Here is a 16,080-nt window from a genome sequence, read left to right as displayed (position 1 = left end):
GTAGGACATGTCATACACTTCATGTAATGGATGTGAATCTGAAACATTGCAAGCATGACTTTTGGTGAACGCAAATGTAGTATTTTACCTCTCTAGGGGAGTCACTCTTTTTAAAATCTCCTATTGTAAATTATTTCTCAAAATGAAAAACACTGAAATGTAAATAATTACCTTCCTGTTATGTTTTATCAATTTAGATTTTAGATACTGGTTTCTTAAAACAAGATTTATTATTATTAAAAATGACAGCAAATATTTATATAGTAGTTACTCTGCACTAGGCACTGTTTAAAACACTGTGCCTATATTCATTTAATGTTACAAATCCCTATTTAAAAGTGTAGAGCTGTGACTGAAATCTAGGCAACGAATTTGCAAAAGATCATTCTCAAACTATTATACTTCCTCTCAAGATTGGTAAAAGGGAAAGCTCCAGCAATACAGTTGTCAATTAGCTAGACAGACCTTCATGATCCAACAGTATCTTATAATTCAACAATCTCTTTAGGATTTAACGCATTATGAGTCCTAACCCTGAACTGTTCTTTAGCTATCTCCTGAGTCTTAACCACAGATGAGATTGCATATGCTTTGGGGATCATTACCAAGGAGACATTTAACACTTTTCTTGATTCCCAAAACAAGACACAGAAAATGAATACTGGTTGATACAGGTGAATTTAAAATAAGCAAGCTTAATTTTTGGGCTTACCAATAATGTAAACACAGAAATAACTGCCTATTAGCCCTTGATAAAACATGCCTACCTGAAAACAGACAAAGACTTCACCATGCATGTAATTTTTTATATTTCTCTATTGGAAGATAAATACTTGTTTTTTTGTTTTTTTGTTTTTTTTTTGGGACAGAGTCTCGCTCTGTCGCCCAGGCTGGAGTGCAGTGGCCGGATCTCAGCTCACTGCAAGCTCCACCTCCCGGGTTTACGCCATTCTCCTGCCTCAGCCTCCGAGTAGCTGGGACTACAGGCGCCCGCCACCTCGCCCGGCTAGTTTTTTGTATTGTTTTAGTAGAGACGGGGTTTCACAGTGTTAGCCAGGATGGTCTCGATCTCCTGACCTCGTGATCCGCCCGTCTCGGCCTCCCAAAGTGCTGGGATTACAGGCTTGAGCCACCGCGCCCGGCCTAATACTTGTTTTAAAAAAGGAAAGCAGTACAATTTAGCTAACAAGAACACAGCCTAGGTTAAAATCCTGCTTCTAGTGCTTATTTACACTAACTACTTAATCTTACAAAGATAATGATACCTGGCCCATAGAGTTGTGACAAGGACCAACTGGTATTTTGCGTGTAAAGTATATGAGTAAATGCTGTAAGTGCTCAGTAAATGTTGGCTAGTGTAACTATTATTAAATTGTCAACCCCTTTTTAACATGGTTCTGTATCATACCTACAAAAAAAATAAGACATACCAATATGTAACAATCATGTTCTTTCTGTGCCTTACTTCAGATGCTGCTCAAGAAAATGAAGTCACATAGTAAGAATTTTTAAGTTCTTTCCTCTCTACCAAAGAGGCTTATTACAATTAAAGCTAGTTATGATTAGCCATATACACTTTCTAATGCTCTTAGTAAAACAAACACCCTCCAAACAGGAAAAAAAAAAATTCCAAGTAAAAGACATTTCAGAAAAATATCTGCTCTAAGTATCTTCTTTGTATCATGTTCTATGGTAGGGATATAACTAAATACACAAATGTATGGGAAAGGGTGGGGCAGGGGAGAGAGAGACTCCATGCTCAGTGAACTGAGCCTAGTGAGAGACAGATAAGACAGAGGAAAAAATCAATAATTTTTGCAATGCAGTATGATGAGCACCATTGTCTAAAAACAATGACTAAAGCATCTAAATATAAAATTGTGAATTTCTCAAAATTTAAATTTGTACTAATTTCTGTGACCTTGGAATTAAACTTATTAGATCAAGGAATGCTTTGCAAAGATAGCATGTGATTAATTATGAGCACTTTCTTCTAAAATTACAGTAAATTTTGAAAGAAGTTTATTTAGAGAAAACGGAGTACATATTTACTCTGTTTTGGAAGCAATGGTTTCTATTGTATAAGAAACAGAAAAGCAGATTTCTTAAACCTTAAAAAATCCAGCAAGTACTGAATGAGTTAGAATTAATGTTAGAGATAAACAGTGAAATATAAAGATATTATTATTGGCCGGTTGTGGTGGCTCATGCCTGTAATCCCAACACTTTGGGAGGCCGAGGGCGCATCACTTCAGGTCATGGGCTCGAGACCAGCCCAGCCAGCATGGAAAAACCCCATCTCTACCAAAAAATACCAAAATTAGCTGGGCGTGGTGGCATGTGCCTGTAATCTCAGCTACTCAGGAGGCTGAGGTGGGAGAGTAGCTTGAACCTGGGAGGCAAAGATTGCAGTGAGCTGAGATCGCACCACCGCACTCTAGCCTAGGTGACAGTGAGACCCTGTCTCAAAAAAAAGATGTTATTATTAAGCTGTCAAATATAATTTTGATATTTAGGTGAAAGAGAAACAGTATTTCTCATAAACGTTAAACTATTTCCTAACCCTGAACTAATTTTAGACTCACAGTGTTCAAAACAGTAAACGTTAATAAGTTACTTTGGGAAATTACCTACTAACAGAAAGAAAAATACTGTAAGGTCTCACTCATATGCAGAATCTTAAAAAAGGCAGAATACATAGGAACAAAGTGTAAAATGGTGGTTACTAGAGGTAAGGAAAGGGAGGAAATTAGAAATTAGGTCAAACAGTACAAACTTGCAGTGGTACAGGAGGAGTAAGATTACTGATGTACAGCATGAGGACTATAGTTAATAATACTTTATTTGCTAAAAGAGTAGATTTTAAGTGCTCTTACCACAAAAATTTTAAAGATGGTAACAATGGAAGGCGATAAGATAATCTGACTGACTGTAGTTTCATTTCACTATGTATTTGTTTATCAAAACATCATGCTGTACACCTTAAATATATACAAAAAAAGTTATTTTGGTAACATAATTACATTCACAAAATTTAAAGAACCATGTAAATACACATATCTAAATTGCATCTAGAGAAAAAAAAAATCTGTTACATGAGTTTCATATCTACAAACTTTTTTAAATCTCATTTTATAATAATACTAAATTTCCATTATAATTTTCCATTTTTCTATTTATCCTGAAATGTTCAGCGTGCTTGTTTTAGCAGCTGTTCAAACACAGAACATTTTTTCCTTAACAAAATAATTATTGCTGTAATAATCTGTAATTATGGTTTATAACTGCAGTAATCCCAAAGAAATCAGTCATTACCATAGATCACAAGTAAACGTTAACTACTGTTAATGACCTATTTCTTAGGGATTATTGTTTTCGTAAACCATGACCACATCACCACAAATACAGAAGAGCAAGACAATATAATACAAATGAGATCATAATATAATAATAAACTTATTTTGTAACATTAAAAGCCATTAAGCATCTAAATTAAAGCACACATAACAAGAGCATATAATTTTCTTTGTTCAACACTAACTGAAGCATTTACACACACACACACACAAAACTGAATACTACTACACACAGTGTATACAAACTAGGGCCATGTTAGGCATTTTTCATAATATAAAACGATCATTTTTGAGCAGACCACAAATATCTCTAAAAGGGCAGACAGATTCCTTCCCACTGACCTTTTGACTAATACTATTAAAAATTTTTCTAAGTACCAGGCATTATATTACAAACTCTGAAACATTTTTTACTAAAACTGCATAGTGTACTCAACCATAAAGACTCCTTCAGTTTGTATTAACAAAGAATGAGGTCTGGCATTTTATTCAAGAGACAGTCCTATTTAATACCACTAAATTATTACATTTCAACTAACTGATTGATATATTTTAAACATTCATACCTTCATTCAATATCCTTTTGAAGGAAAATAGGTCTTTTCCAAGTGAATCTTTTTACATTTTAATGTAATAATTGACATATATGAAAACATATATGTAATGCGTATGAAGTGTAACAAAACTAACACCTACCCAATTGAACAATCAACGCATTACCAATACTATCACACCTACCTCCATACCCTTCCCCGAGCTTGTCCCCTTACCTTCCACCCTAGAAGTAACCATGATTCAATATTTAATGCTTATTGTTCTTTTGATTTTTTAAAGTTTTCTCACATATACATATATTTCCAAACAATATGCTTCAAGTCTCATTTGTTTGGAGACTTTATTAAGTTTCATGCTGTATATAGCTTCCTGAGAGTTGCTTTTCATTAAACATCTTAATCTCTTGACACTCATCCTTATTAGGTATAGTTCATTCATTTTTATTGTTATATAATATTGTATAATTACATTATGATCTATTTATTCATCTTCATATTGATAGGCATCTGAGCTGTTTCCACTTTTTGCCATTATAAACAATAATGCTATGAACATTACTGTACATCTTGTGTACAGATTTTCTAGAGCAGCGGTCCCCTACCTTTTTGGTACCAGGGACAGGTTTTGTGGAATACAATTCTTCCATGGACTGGGGAGGAAGGGGAGGTGATGGTTTTGGGATGAAACTGTTCCACCTTGGGTCATCAGGCATTATACACCTTAGATTCTCATAAGGAGCGGGCAACTTAGATCCCTCGCATGCGCAGTTCACAATAGGGTTCACGCTCCTGTGATAGAATCTAGTGCCACTGCTGATCTGACAAGAGGCAGAGCTCAGGCAGTAATGCTTGTTCACCTGCCACTTACCTCCTGCTGTGCAGCCCAGTTCCTGGCAAACCATGGACCAGTACCGCTTCATGGCCTGGGGTTTGGGGACCCCTGTTCTAGAGCACACATGTAAGGGTGCAAGTGTCAGGTCAACGGGTATTCAAAAGTTCTACTTTACAAGACTATACCAAATTCATTTCTATTCCATTTCCAACTGATTCCACTTTATACTCCCACCAGAAGTATATAAGAATTCCTTTTGACTCACAGTTTTCTGTAAGATTTCTTATGATTTTATTCCCAGTAGACTGGAAAATATATTTCATGTGGTCTATTTATTTTATTAGTAATGAAGTTGGGCATTTTTTAAAAACGTATGCACCATTTATGTTTTTCTACCTGATGGCTATTGATCATTTTCCTAAAGAACTGTTTATTTTACTGATTTGTAAGAATTCTTCCCATATTTTTCTAGATGGTGATTCTTGCTTATTGTGTGTGTTGCAAATATCTTCTAAATTCTTGTCTCTTTTTTAAGTCGATTTTATTATTTTTTTCTAGAAATTTACTCATTTCCTCATTTACTGACCCCTGGAAATAGCAAGAATGATTTTACTTTTTAAATCTTTGCTGTATCCATTATTGCATTTCCTCCATTTGTTCCTAATAGTATACATTTGTGAATTCTTTCTTCCTAATCACGAGAGGTTTGTTAGTCTGTCTTTTTAAAGATCTAACTTCTGATTTTTAAATTCTACTGAATCTTTATTTTTTAGTACATTAATTTCTGCTTAGTTTCCTTCTTTCTCCATTCTCAGGGTTTAATCTGTTCCTCTCATTCTAACTTCTCAAGTTAGATGCTTAGGTCCCAACATTCTGGCCTTTTTTCTTTTCCAAGTAAGCTTTTTGGTCAATAAATTTCCTTTGAATTAAGTCTTTCACTAAATTCCAAAAATGTTGTACTTCTTTATTATTGGGTTAACTCTATTTTAAAATTTTCCTCCAGATTTCTTTTACCTCACATTTACAAGTATATGTTTTAAATTCCCAAGTGTATGGGGTTCTGTGAGGTTTTTGTTTTGTTTCACAATTTCGTTTTTTTTTTTTTTTTTTTTAACCAATGCAATTAAAACTTACATTGTAAAAAAAAAAAAAAATAGTGGTCTCTATGATACTGAGTCATCAACATTTGTTGAGACTCACTTTATATACTAATGCTTGGACAATTTTTTTAAAACATGCCATGTGTCCTGGAGAAAATTGGTGTTTTCAAACTGTTGGTTCCAGTGTTTTATATATATCAATTCATTAAAGTCTATTAATCACATTGTTCAAATCCTTTCTAAATTTACTAACTTGCTACTTATTTGATATGTCAACAATTAAGCTGTGCACTGCAGCCTTCCATTATGACGGCGAGTCTGTCCATTTCTCCCTGCAGGACTACCAATTTTTGCTTGATACGTTTTGAGACTACTTCACTAAGTACTAGATATTTAAATTGTTATACAGGTTGCGTACCCCTGATCTGAAATACTTGGGACCAGAAGTGCTCTCAGTTCTGAATTTTTTCAGATTTTGGAATATTTGCATGCCTGGGTGAGAATGCCAATTCCAAAAATCCGAAATTCTTTTTTTTTGAGACAGAGTCTCGCTCTGTCGCCCAGGCTGGAGTGCAGTGGCCGGATCTCAGCTCACTGCAAGCTCCGCCTCCCGGGTTTACGCCATTCTCCTGCCTCAGCCTTCCAGGTAGCTGGGACTACAGGCGCCCGCCACCTCGCCCGGCTAGTTTTTTGTATTGTTTTAGTAGAGACGGGGTTTCACCATGTTAGCCAGGATGGTCTCGATCTCCTGACCTCGTGATCCGCCCATCTCGGCCTCCCAAAGTGCTGGGATTACAGGCTTGAGCCACCGCTCCCGGCCAAAATCCGAAATTCTTAATGCTAGAATGAGCATTTCCTTTGAGCATCATGTCAGTGCTCAAAAAGTTTTAAATTTTGGAGCTTTCCAGATTTGAGATTTTGCATTTCGTGTATTCAACTTGTAACTCCCTGGTACAAAATTAATAGCTCTAGTTGTAATAATGCTTTTCTCTTAAAGTCATTTTGTTTGATATTAACAATGACCCTAGCCTCCTTTAGGTTCATATTTGCACAGCACATTTTTAAAAATCCTTTTACTTTCAACTTTCCACGTTTTAATGTTTTGAGTATGTAACTTATAATTAACTGGCTATTTTAAAAATATTCAAATTTACAACCTGGTTTAACTGTAAATTTAACTCATTTATGTTTATTGGATTAATAACATCTCTGGGACACACCTACTTTTTTTATTGTTGTCTATTGTCCTACTGTCTCTGGTTATTTTCCTCCTTTCTTGGCTTTTAAAAAAGTTGAATTTGCTTATTTTTCTATTGCATTATTTTCTCTTTGCTGGGTTATGGGAGACAATCATACAGTTTCTACTCTTTTAGTTGCCACCCTTCAAGTGCTGCCATTTTAATTCCCTTCCTAAATAAGACAAGAACTTAAAATAATTTTAATTCTCACCACTTTCCCAGCTCTCTCTCTGACATGCTTCTGTTTTTCCTGTTTTTATTCTGTTCTTAATTCCACAAACTAAACATAATCCTTTTTTTGTACAGACTATGAATGTTAAAATGTTACGTGTTTACAGCCGGGTGCGGTAGCTCATGCCTGTAATCCAAGCATTTTAGGAGGCCAAGGTGGGCAGATCACTTGAGATCAGAAGTTCGAGACCAACCTGGAAAACATGGCAAAACTCCATCTCTACTAAAAAAACACAAAAAAATTAGCCCGGCATGGCACGTGACTGTAGTCCCAGCTACTCAGGAGGCTGCCACAAGAGAATGGCTTGAATTTGGGAGGCAGAGGTTGCAGTGAACCGAGATCATGACACTGCACTCCAGCCTGGGTGACAGGGCAAGACTGCATCTTAAATAAATAAATAAAATAAAATTTATGAGTTTACCAATTTCCATGTACTCCTTTTCTTCCTTCTGGGACCATGCCCCTTCTTCCTCAAAAATAATCTTTAAAATGTTTATTTAAAAACCTTTAATGAAAGATCTTCTAGTAGCAACTTTCTGCTTTCATTTGTCTGAAATCTCTATCGTTCATCATTTTCTTGAAAGATATTTTGCTGATATACAATAATAGGATGGCAATTATTTTTGCTCAGTTATTTGAGAATAATATTCTAACATCTTCTGGATTCCATTTTTACTGTTGTGAAGTGAGTTATCAATCCAGTTTACACTACTTTGTAAGTGATCTTTCTTCTCCAGCTGCTTTTAACATTTTGTCTTTGGGGTTATATAGTTTGACTAAAGTGTTGTTTTTGGTTTCTGATGGGTATATGTTGGACTTGCTGTATTGATGAATTCATGTCTTCTATTAAGTCAAAAAAATTGTCAGAATTTCTTCAGTTATCACCTCCCCTCTTTCCTGTATTCTATCTTTCTGGGACTCATTCTGACATACCTGACCTTCTCATTCTATCGTTTAACATCTCTTTTAATATTTTCATTTTCCTTCTTTCCTGAAGTCTTGAAAATGTCTTCAGTTCTAACTGCCAATTTGCTAATTCTTTCCTCAGTTGGGTCCAATTTACTATTTAACACATCCACGAAATTTTAGATCACAAAGTTTTCAATAACAAAAAGTTTTTTCAGGTCCTTTTCACATCCTCCTTCTTGTTTTTCACTCCTGTTATCTGCTCACTTGTGATTCTTTATTTTTTTAAATATTTCACACATAATTGCTTTATATTGCTATCCAATTCCAACATCTTAAGAGTCTCTAGAAGACAGGGGTTCTAAATCAAATAAATAACTTATTTTTGTTAGTGCTCATTCATGGCAGCTTATTTCGTTGTTTATGTGCTAGCTTTTATTGTTTTTGTTTATTATGAACACTTGTTTCTCTTAATCTGCAGGATTTCCAAGGCCCTATATTATGGTTGCCATCCTTTGGAGAAAGTTTTAATTCCCTTCTGCTGGAAGCCAGGGTATCTACAAATTTAGAACCATGTTATACCCTTTTGAGGGTTCAACTTAACACAAGAGTCTCAGGTTGGCACACCTATCTTGCTACCAGCCTAAGGCTTTGTCACCAATTTTATCATTGATATTGATAATCTGTCTTTGAGAACAACCCTGTTTTTTGCCCTTGTTTGCTGTTTGACCCGTCCCACTCTGATTAAAGTTCACTTTTTGATCTGGGTGATGGGAGAGGTTGGGAGGGAAGAGGTCAGAGAAAGGAGAGACAGTGAATCAGAGAGCAGAGGAGTGGGAAAAAAAAAAAAAAAAAAACTAAGAAATTTCATGTACTTACTGTAAGCCCAGGATCTGACTGTTTTGCAGCTAAAAGGCCTTTCAGAGGATCTAGCTGACCACACTGAAGTTATTACTAACTCTACTTCTGAAGAACCAAACACTAATTGTCTGTGTTATATATTTTTTAAAAAATGTAATTTTATAGGTAGCTGGCTAAACACAATCCAAATTATAAAATAACATAATCCAAATTAATGTCTGTACACAGAACACAAATCTGAAATGACAAAAGATTGTCATTGTGTCATCAGTCAAAACAAAAACAGTAACACTACAAGACAAGCTTACAGGGTCACTTATAAAGATACTCAACTAAAAGGACAAGTTGGGACTGAAATCCAGCCTATATTCTACTCACCAATCTATTTACTATAGCATGCTGTTGCACTGGCCTGGATGAAATGGAACGTTTTTCTAATTAGCACAAAGGTACCAAATGTACTACTGAGCTGGGAGAGGAGTGAAATAATCCTCAATGTCCAAAAATAATATGAAGGCTGAAATTTAGATACATAGGCACAGAAACAACTAGAAAGTTTGAGCTTCTCCTCTAATGGCCAAAGGAAAAAGCCTAGGACAAGCCCAATGTGAGAAGTCCAAAAAAGCTGATGCGAAGAGTTACACACTAAATGAAAATACAAACTGGGGGAAAAAAATCTGTCCTAAACAGAGAAAAACAACACAGAAACCTGTCTGACTTGACCTCACTGCTAAGTGAACAGCAGGAAAAAACCTCTAAGTCAGACCTCAAATGGTTTGTGGACTAAATACAGACTACCAGTGTGATATGAAAATCTCATTCTAAGGAAATAATTTAAATGGAATTAAGTTGGTGTCCCCACCTCCACCTAGCAAATGAACTAAACACTCCAATGAAAAGAGATGGTCAGAATGGATTTTTTAAAAGGTAACAACTATATACCACCTACAAGAGACACAATTTAAATATAAAGACACAGGCAGACAGGAAGTAAATGGATGGAGAAAGATATACTATATAAACAGTAAGCATAAGACAGTGGTTACAGTAATATCAGGTAAGACAGATTTCAAGAGAAAAGGTCAATTAATAAGGAAGACATAACAATTACAAATGTTTATGTGATGCAAAAATTTAAGGAATTAGAATATAAATAATTCCACAATCATATCTGGATATTTCAACACCCCTCTCTCTGCAAATAAAAGAAATAGACAAAAAAAAAAAAAAAAAAATCAATAAAGACAAAGAATATATGAACATTATTACCTTAATTTATACTGACATAATATTACACTCAACAATAACAAAATACATATTCTTTTCAGGTGTATATGCTATGTTTGCCAGGACAGACCATATTCTGGGTCATATGACAAGTCTTAATAAATTCAGAAAGACTGAAATCACACAAAATGACATCTGACCAAGGTAAAATTTAAAAATCAGTAACGATAACTAGGAAAATCCTAAATATTTGTAACTTAAAAGCACACTTCTAAACAATCCAAAAATTCACAAAGAACAAAGAAATAACAATTAAATTAGGAATTACCTTTAAATGAAAATAAAAATAAAACAACAAAACTTGTGGGATTCAACTAAAGTAATGTTTAAAAAAAAATTTATAGCTTTAAATGTTTTTATGAGAAAAGACCAAAAATCTCAAACTCAAAGATCTGGAGTCTACACCCAGAATTAGAAAAGGAATATTAAATAACATCCAAAGCAAGTATAAGGCAAAAAAAAAAATAAAGCTGAAAAAAATCAATGAAATAGAAAATGAAGAAAGAATAAAGAAGATCAATGAAACTAAAAATGGTTCTCTGAAAATATCAACAAAAGTGATGAAAATCTAGTTGGATCACTCAGAGCAAAAAAAAAAAAAAGACAAAATTATCAATCTCAACTTCAATTTCTGGAGATATTAATAACAATGGAATATTAAGAATAATTTTATTCCAATACATAGAAACATTGAGCAAATTCCTTGAAAGACACAAAATACTAAATTTGACTCCAAGGGAAACAGAAAATTTGAATATTTCTATGCTGATTAAAGAAAATGAATTCACCATTATAAACCCTCTTGGCCCAATGGCTTTACAGATGAATCCTATCACTCTTAAAGAAGAAATAATAGCATTACTACACAAATTCTTTCAGAAGATACAGGAGGAAGAGGGAACAGTACCTGACTCATTTTATGAAGCCAGTATTACCATGTTACCCAAACCAGGCAAAATCACCACAAGAAAACTACAAACCAATACTCTTTGTAAACACTGATATAAAATAACAAAAGTGTTGCAAATTGAATTTAACAATTTCTAAAGAAACATTATATTATGACCAAGTAGGATTTATCCAGAGAATGCAAAGCTGGTTTCACATCGTAAAATCAATAATATAATTCACTACATTCGTAAAATAAAGGAAAAAAGTCATTTGAATAGATGCATAAAGGGTCTATTTTAAAACCCCAAAATAATACGCTATCATTATAAACACCCTAAGGAATTGAAGATAACTTCCTCAAACTTACGAATGTCTTCAAATAGCGTACAGATAACATCATACTCAACGGTAAAATGCTCAGCGCTTTCTATGTACAAACCGGAACAAGGCAAGAATGTTCCCGTCTTAGCACTTTTATTCAACACTGTACTGAAAGTCCTACCAGTAGAATAAGGCAAGAAAAATAAATAAAAGGCATCGAGACTGGAAAGATGACATAAAACTATCTACTTGCAGACAACATGATCACATAGACAATCCTAAGAATCTATGAAATCATTATTAGAACTAATAAATTTAGCAAAGTTATAAGGCACAAAGACAAAATTCAATTCTGGTTTAACAGAGTAGCAGAGCATAATCAGGAAATTTACAACAGCATCAAAATGCACAGGAATAAACTCAGTGAACAATTTCAATAATTGCACACTGAAAACAATAAAACAGTGCAAAGAAAACCAAATGTTTATGAACTGCAAGCCTCAATGTTGTTAAGCTGGCCTAAACTGATGTATAGATTTGAGGTAAACCCTACCAAAATTCTAGCACCTACTTTGAAGAAACTGAGAAGCTGATGCTAAAATTAATTAGTAAAGGAAAAGACCTAGAATGGCCAAAACTGTATTGAAAAAAAAAGTTAAAGAATTTATATTACCTGATTACCTATTACAGTAATCAAGCTAATATAGTATTAGCATAAGGATAAACATACATAGATCAGTGGTGCAGAACAAAAACTCCAATAATAGACCCTAGCACTTTATGGTCAATTGATTTTTGACCAAGGTGTCATGGTAATTCAATGGGGGAGAAAGACAGTCTTTTCTACAAATGGTGTTAGAACAACTGGATAACTGTAAGCCTTGACCCTTAACTCACAACATTCACAAAAATGAACACCAAATGGATCACAGGCCTCAACATAATAGCCGAAACTATTAAACTTATAGAAATCATAGAAGTCTTCATAGCATTAGGTTAGAAAAGATTTCATAAACACAAAACCTCAAGCCATAAAGAAAAAAAGTGAAAAGTAGACCATCAAAATTAAAACTTTTCAGCTTTGAAAACAGTTAAGAAGACAAACCATAGACTGGGAGAAAATATTTGTAAAATATATATGTGAAAAAGAGTTTGTATACAGAATATAGAGCATATAAAGCACTCTTACAATTCCATAACAAAAGAGCCAACAATTCAATTTAAAAATGGGCAACAGACTTCTCACAAAATAAGAAATACGGGTGGCAAAAAAGAATAGAAAAATGTTTAACATCGTTAGTCATTAGGGAAATGCAAATTATAACCACAACGAGATAACACTAGACATCAAGTAGAGTGCCTAAAGAAAACAGATAGCAAACGATGGCAAGGATGCAGAGTAAGTGAAACTCTCATACAGTGTTAATGGGAATGAAAAATGATACATCCACTTCATAAAACTGTTTAGTAGTATCTTACAACATTAAACATGCATTTACCATATGACCTAGCACTCATCTTAGGTACCTATCCAAAAGAAATGAAAATTTCTTCTACAAAGACTTGTCTAAAAATGTTAATAACATCATTATTTGCAAAAGCCAAAAACTGGAAGTGTAATTCAAGGTCCATCAGCTGGTGAATGGATAATGGTAAGGCCATACTATGGAATACTATGCAACAACAAAAAGAAAATATGTACAACATATTTGAATCTCTAAAACATATGCTAAGCAAAAAAGGAAAAAAGATATTTGCAACTCTGATCATAGACAAGGGGCTCATTTTCAAACTGTAAAAAGCTCTTAGAAATCAAGGAGAAAAAAAGGACCAACGACCCAACAGAAAAATGGCAAAGGAAATGAACAGTTCATTTACCAAAAAACAAGACCAAATGGCTCTTATCTAAATTTAAACAATGCACAACCTCACTGACAAGAGAAATGCAAAAGTTAAATTATACTGAGAAATCATTTGTCACACACAGGACTGCCAAGAATTCAAAGAAATACCTAATGTAGATGACAGATTGATGGGTGCAGCAAACCACCATGCCACGTGTATACCTACGTAACAAACCTGCATGTTCTGCACATGTATCCCAGAACTTAAAGTATAATAAAAAAATATTGTCCTATGAAGGATACATAGAAATAATCTCATACATTTCTAGTGGACAAGTAAATGGTATACTCCTTACAGAAAACAACTGGGCAACATTTGCAAAATTACAAATACATTAAACTTCCACCCAACAGCAATTCCACTAGGAGAAATTTATAAATTCATATACACATGAAATGACATGTACAAGGTTTATCTGTATAGGAATACTTTTAATAGGAAAAGATTGTAAATCACTCAAATCATTGTCAACAGTGGATGGAATGGTTAAATAAATTATGATATATTCAAAATGTAAAATATTATGTATGTATCTATAAAAAATAAGAATTTTCTCTATATTACGAAAATAGTCATAAAACACTTTAAATGAAAAAAGCAAGAAATAGAGTAGTGAGTATGGTATGCTGTATTCTATGCAAATAAGGGAGGTAATAATTTACATATTCATAACTGTTCGCATGCGCACATAGAAACTTTGGAAAGACACGCAAAACTATAAGAATAACTACTTACTAGAGTGAAGAAAGGGAGGGCAGAGTACTGGAACAGATCACTTTTTTTTTTTAATTTTTGCACAATGAAATACATTACCTCTTCAAAAAATTTTGTGAATTAATCAAAATCAAGTTTGATACGAAAATAAAAATATCACACTAAAATGATATGCAGCAGACAGTCACAAACTTGGGAGTGATATTTACAATTCAAAAACCTAAATGATTAATGTCAAAATACATAAAAGACTCCTAAAAATCAGTGAAAGAAAGCAATCCAGTGGTGAGGTGGAAATGAACAAAAGAGATGGACATACACGTCACTGATGATGACACAACAATCAATAAACATGAAACAATACTGAACTTAATAATCAGCAGAGTGAAAAGTAAACCCATGAGGTATATTATTCTCAACTAGATCATCAAAAATGTAGGTATAATAATATGAGCTGCTGGCAAGAATCTAGGTCCAGGTTAGAAAACTACAGTCTGTAAGACAGCCTCCTGTTTTTGTAAACAAAACTTTACTGAAACACAGACACGAGTATGGTCTATGGCTGCCTCCTAGCTACAAAGGCAGACTTGAGTAGCTGTGACGGAGACCTAAAACATTTACAATTTGGCACTTTAAGGAAAAGGTTGCCACTTCCTGATAGAGATTGATGGGAACACCTGAACACTATTGGTAGGAGGTCAAGTAGTACAATCACTTTGTAAAACAGTTTAACAGTATCTACTAAAGCTGAATGTATAATGGATATACACAACAATTGTTACAGGAGCACTGATTTTATTAGCAAAACCCAGAAAACAAATACCTATTAACAAGAGAATGCACAAATAAACTGAGGTACATTCAAACAACGTAACAGTGCATGGCACTGAAAATGAAGGAACTATAGCTATATGCATCAATATAAGCTGTCATAAATATAATATGGAGAAATGATAAGAATAAAGTTGTCAAAGAAAAAATATAGTATGATTCCATTTGTATAAAGTTGGGAAATATGCAGTATCATGTATTATTTTCAGAATGCATACACGTGGTAAAACTGAAGTAAAGGCATGAATTGATAAACACAAAATTCAAGATTAAGTATTTTCTGCTGATAGGAAACAGGACAGATTTGGAAAGAGGAACAAAAAATGCTGCAAAGGTATTGGCAATGATCTAATCTTTAAGCGAGGTAATGGTGTTTGTAGTTACTGCTATTCTGTATGTCTCAATATATATAAATATCCTTTAATATGAATTTGATATTTAATAACTTTCAAAACTCTTCTAGAAGAATAAGTCAATAATGAAGAGACTAAATGCTGCAAAAGTGTTAGTTCTCCCCATTTAATTTACAAATAAGATCCCAATAAAAGAAAAAGAACACTGAAGTAAAGATTATCTCCCACTAGCCCCTCAGCAGTACTATGTGACTTAATGCAAGATGGACAGACAATAAACAAAAGGCATTTTAAAAAACATTATTTAAATGTAAAGGATAATCTTCTAAAAAATTTTTTTAAAGTTAAAATGGGAAATCACTGGAAGTAAATTTGATTATGATCCCTTACTAAACTCACTTTCCAAGACAAGATATACAAATACGAAAACTTCAGAACTATAAAGTGCTTTCTCCTAGAAATTTCCATTCCCATAGTGTATCTTATTAAGAAAATTGGAAAATGTATTTATTTTACTCCTTATGTTCCTAAAAGGACCTAAAAGGATATACAGAAATAAATACCTCCTCCAACAATAAAGGATTAAAAACAAAACAAAGAAGAAATTGAGAAATAAAAAGAATAGTAAAGCCATAATGAAGGCTAATACATAAAAGCAAAATCATAATGATATATTATATACTTTTTTTGGCTGAAATT

The 16,080-nt window shown here is 33.7% G+C and overlaps 1 protein-coding gene across 1 annotated transcript in view; it reads right to left on the bottom strand.

Moving 5' to 3' along the window:
* RANBP17 (RAN binding protein 17) overlaps window positions 1-16,080 on the bottom strand; it is a 436,018-nt gene that overhangs the window by 359,280 nt on the left and 60,658 nt on the right. The gene's annotated exons all lie outside the window — the stretch shown is intronic.

This window comes from Rhinopithecus bieti, unplaced genomic scaffold, assembly GCF_001698545.2.
Source record: "Rhinopithecus bieti isolate Rb0 unplaced genomic scaffold, ASM169854v2 scaffold_30732, whole genome shotgun sequence".
In the NCBI taxonomy this organism is placed as follows: Eukaryota; Metazoa; Chordata; class Mammalia; order Primates; family Cercopithecidae; genus Rhinopithecus; species Rhinopithecus bieti.
Note: the sequence above shows the minus strand (reverse complement) of the source record. Positions and strands in the feature narration are given on the sequence as shown.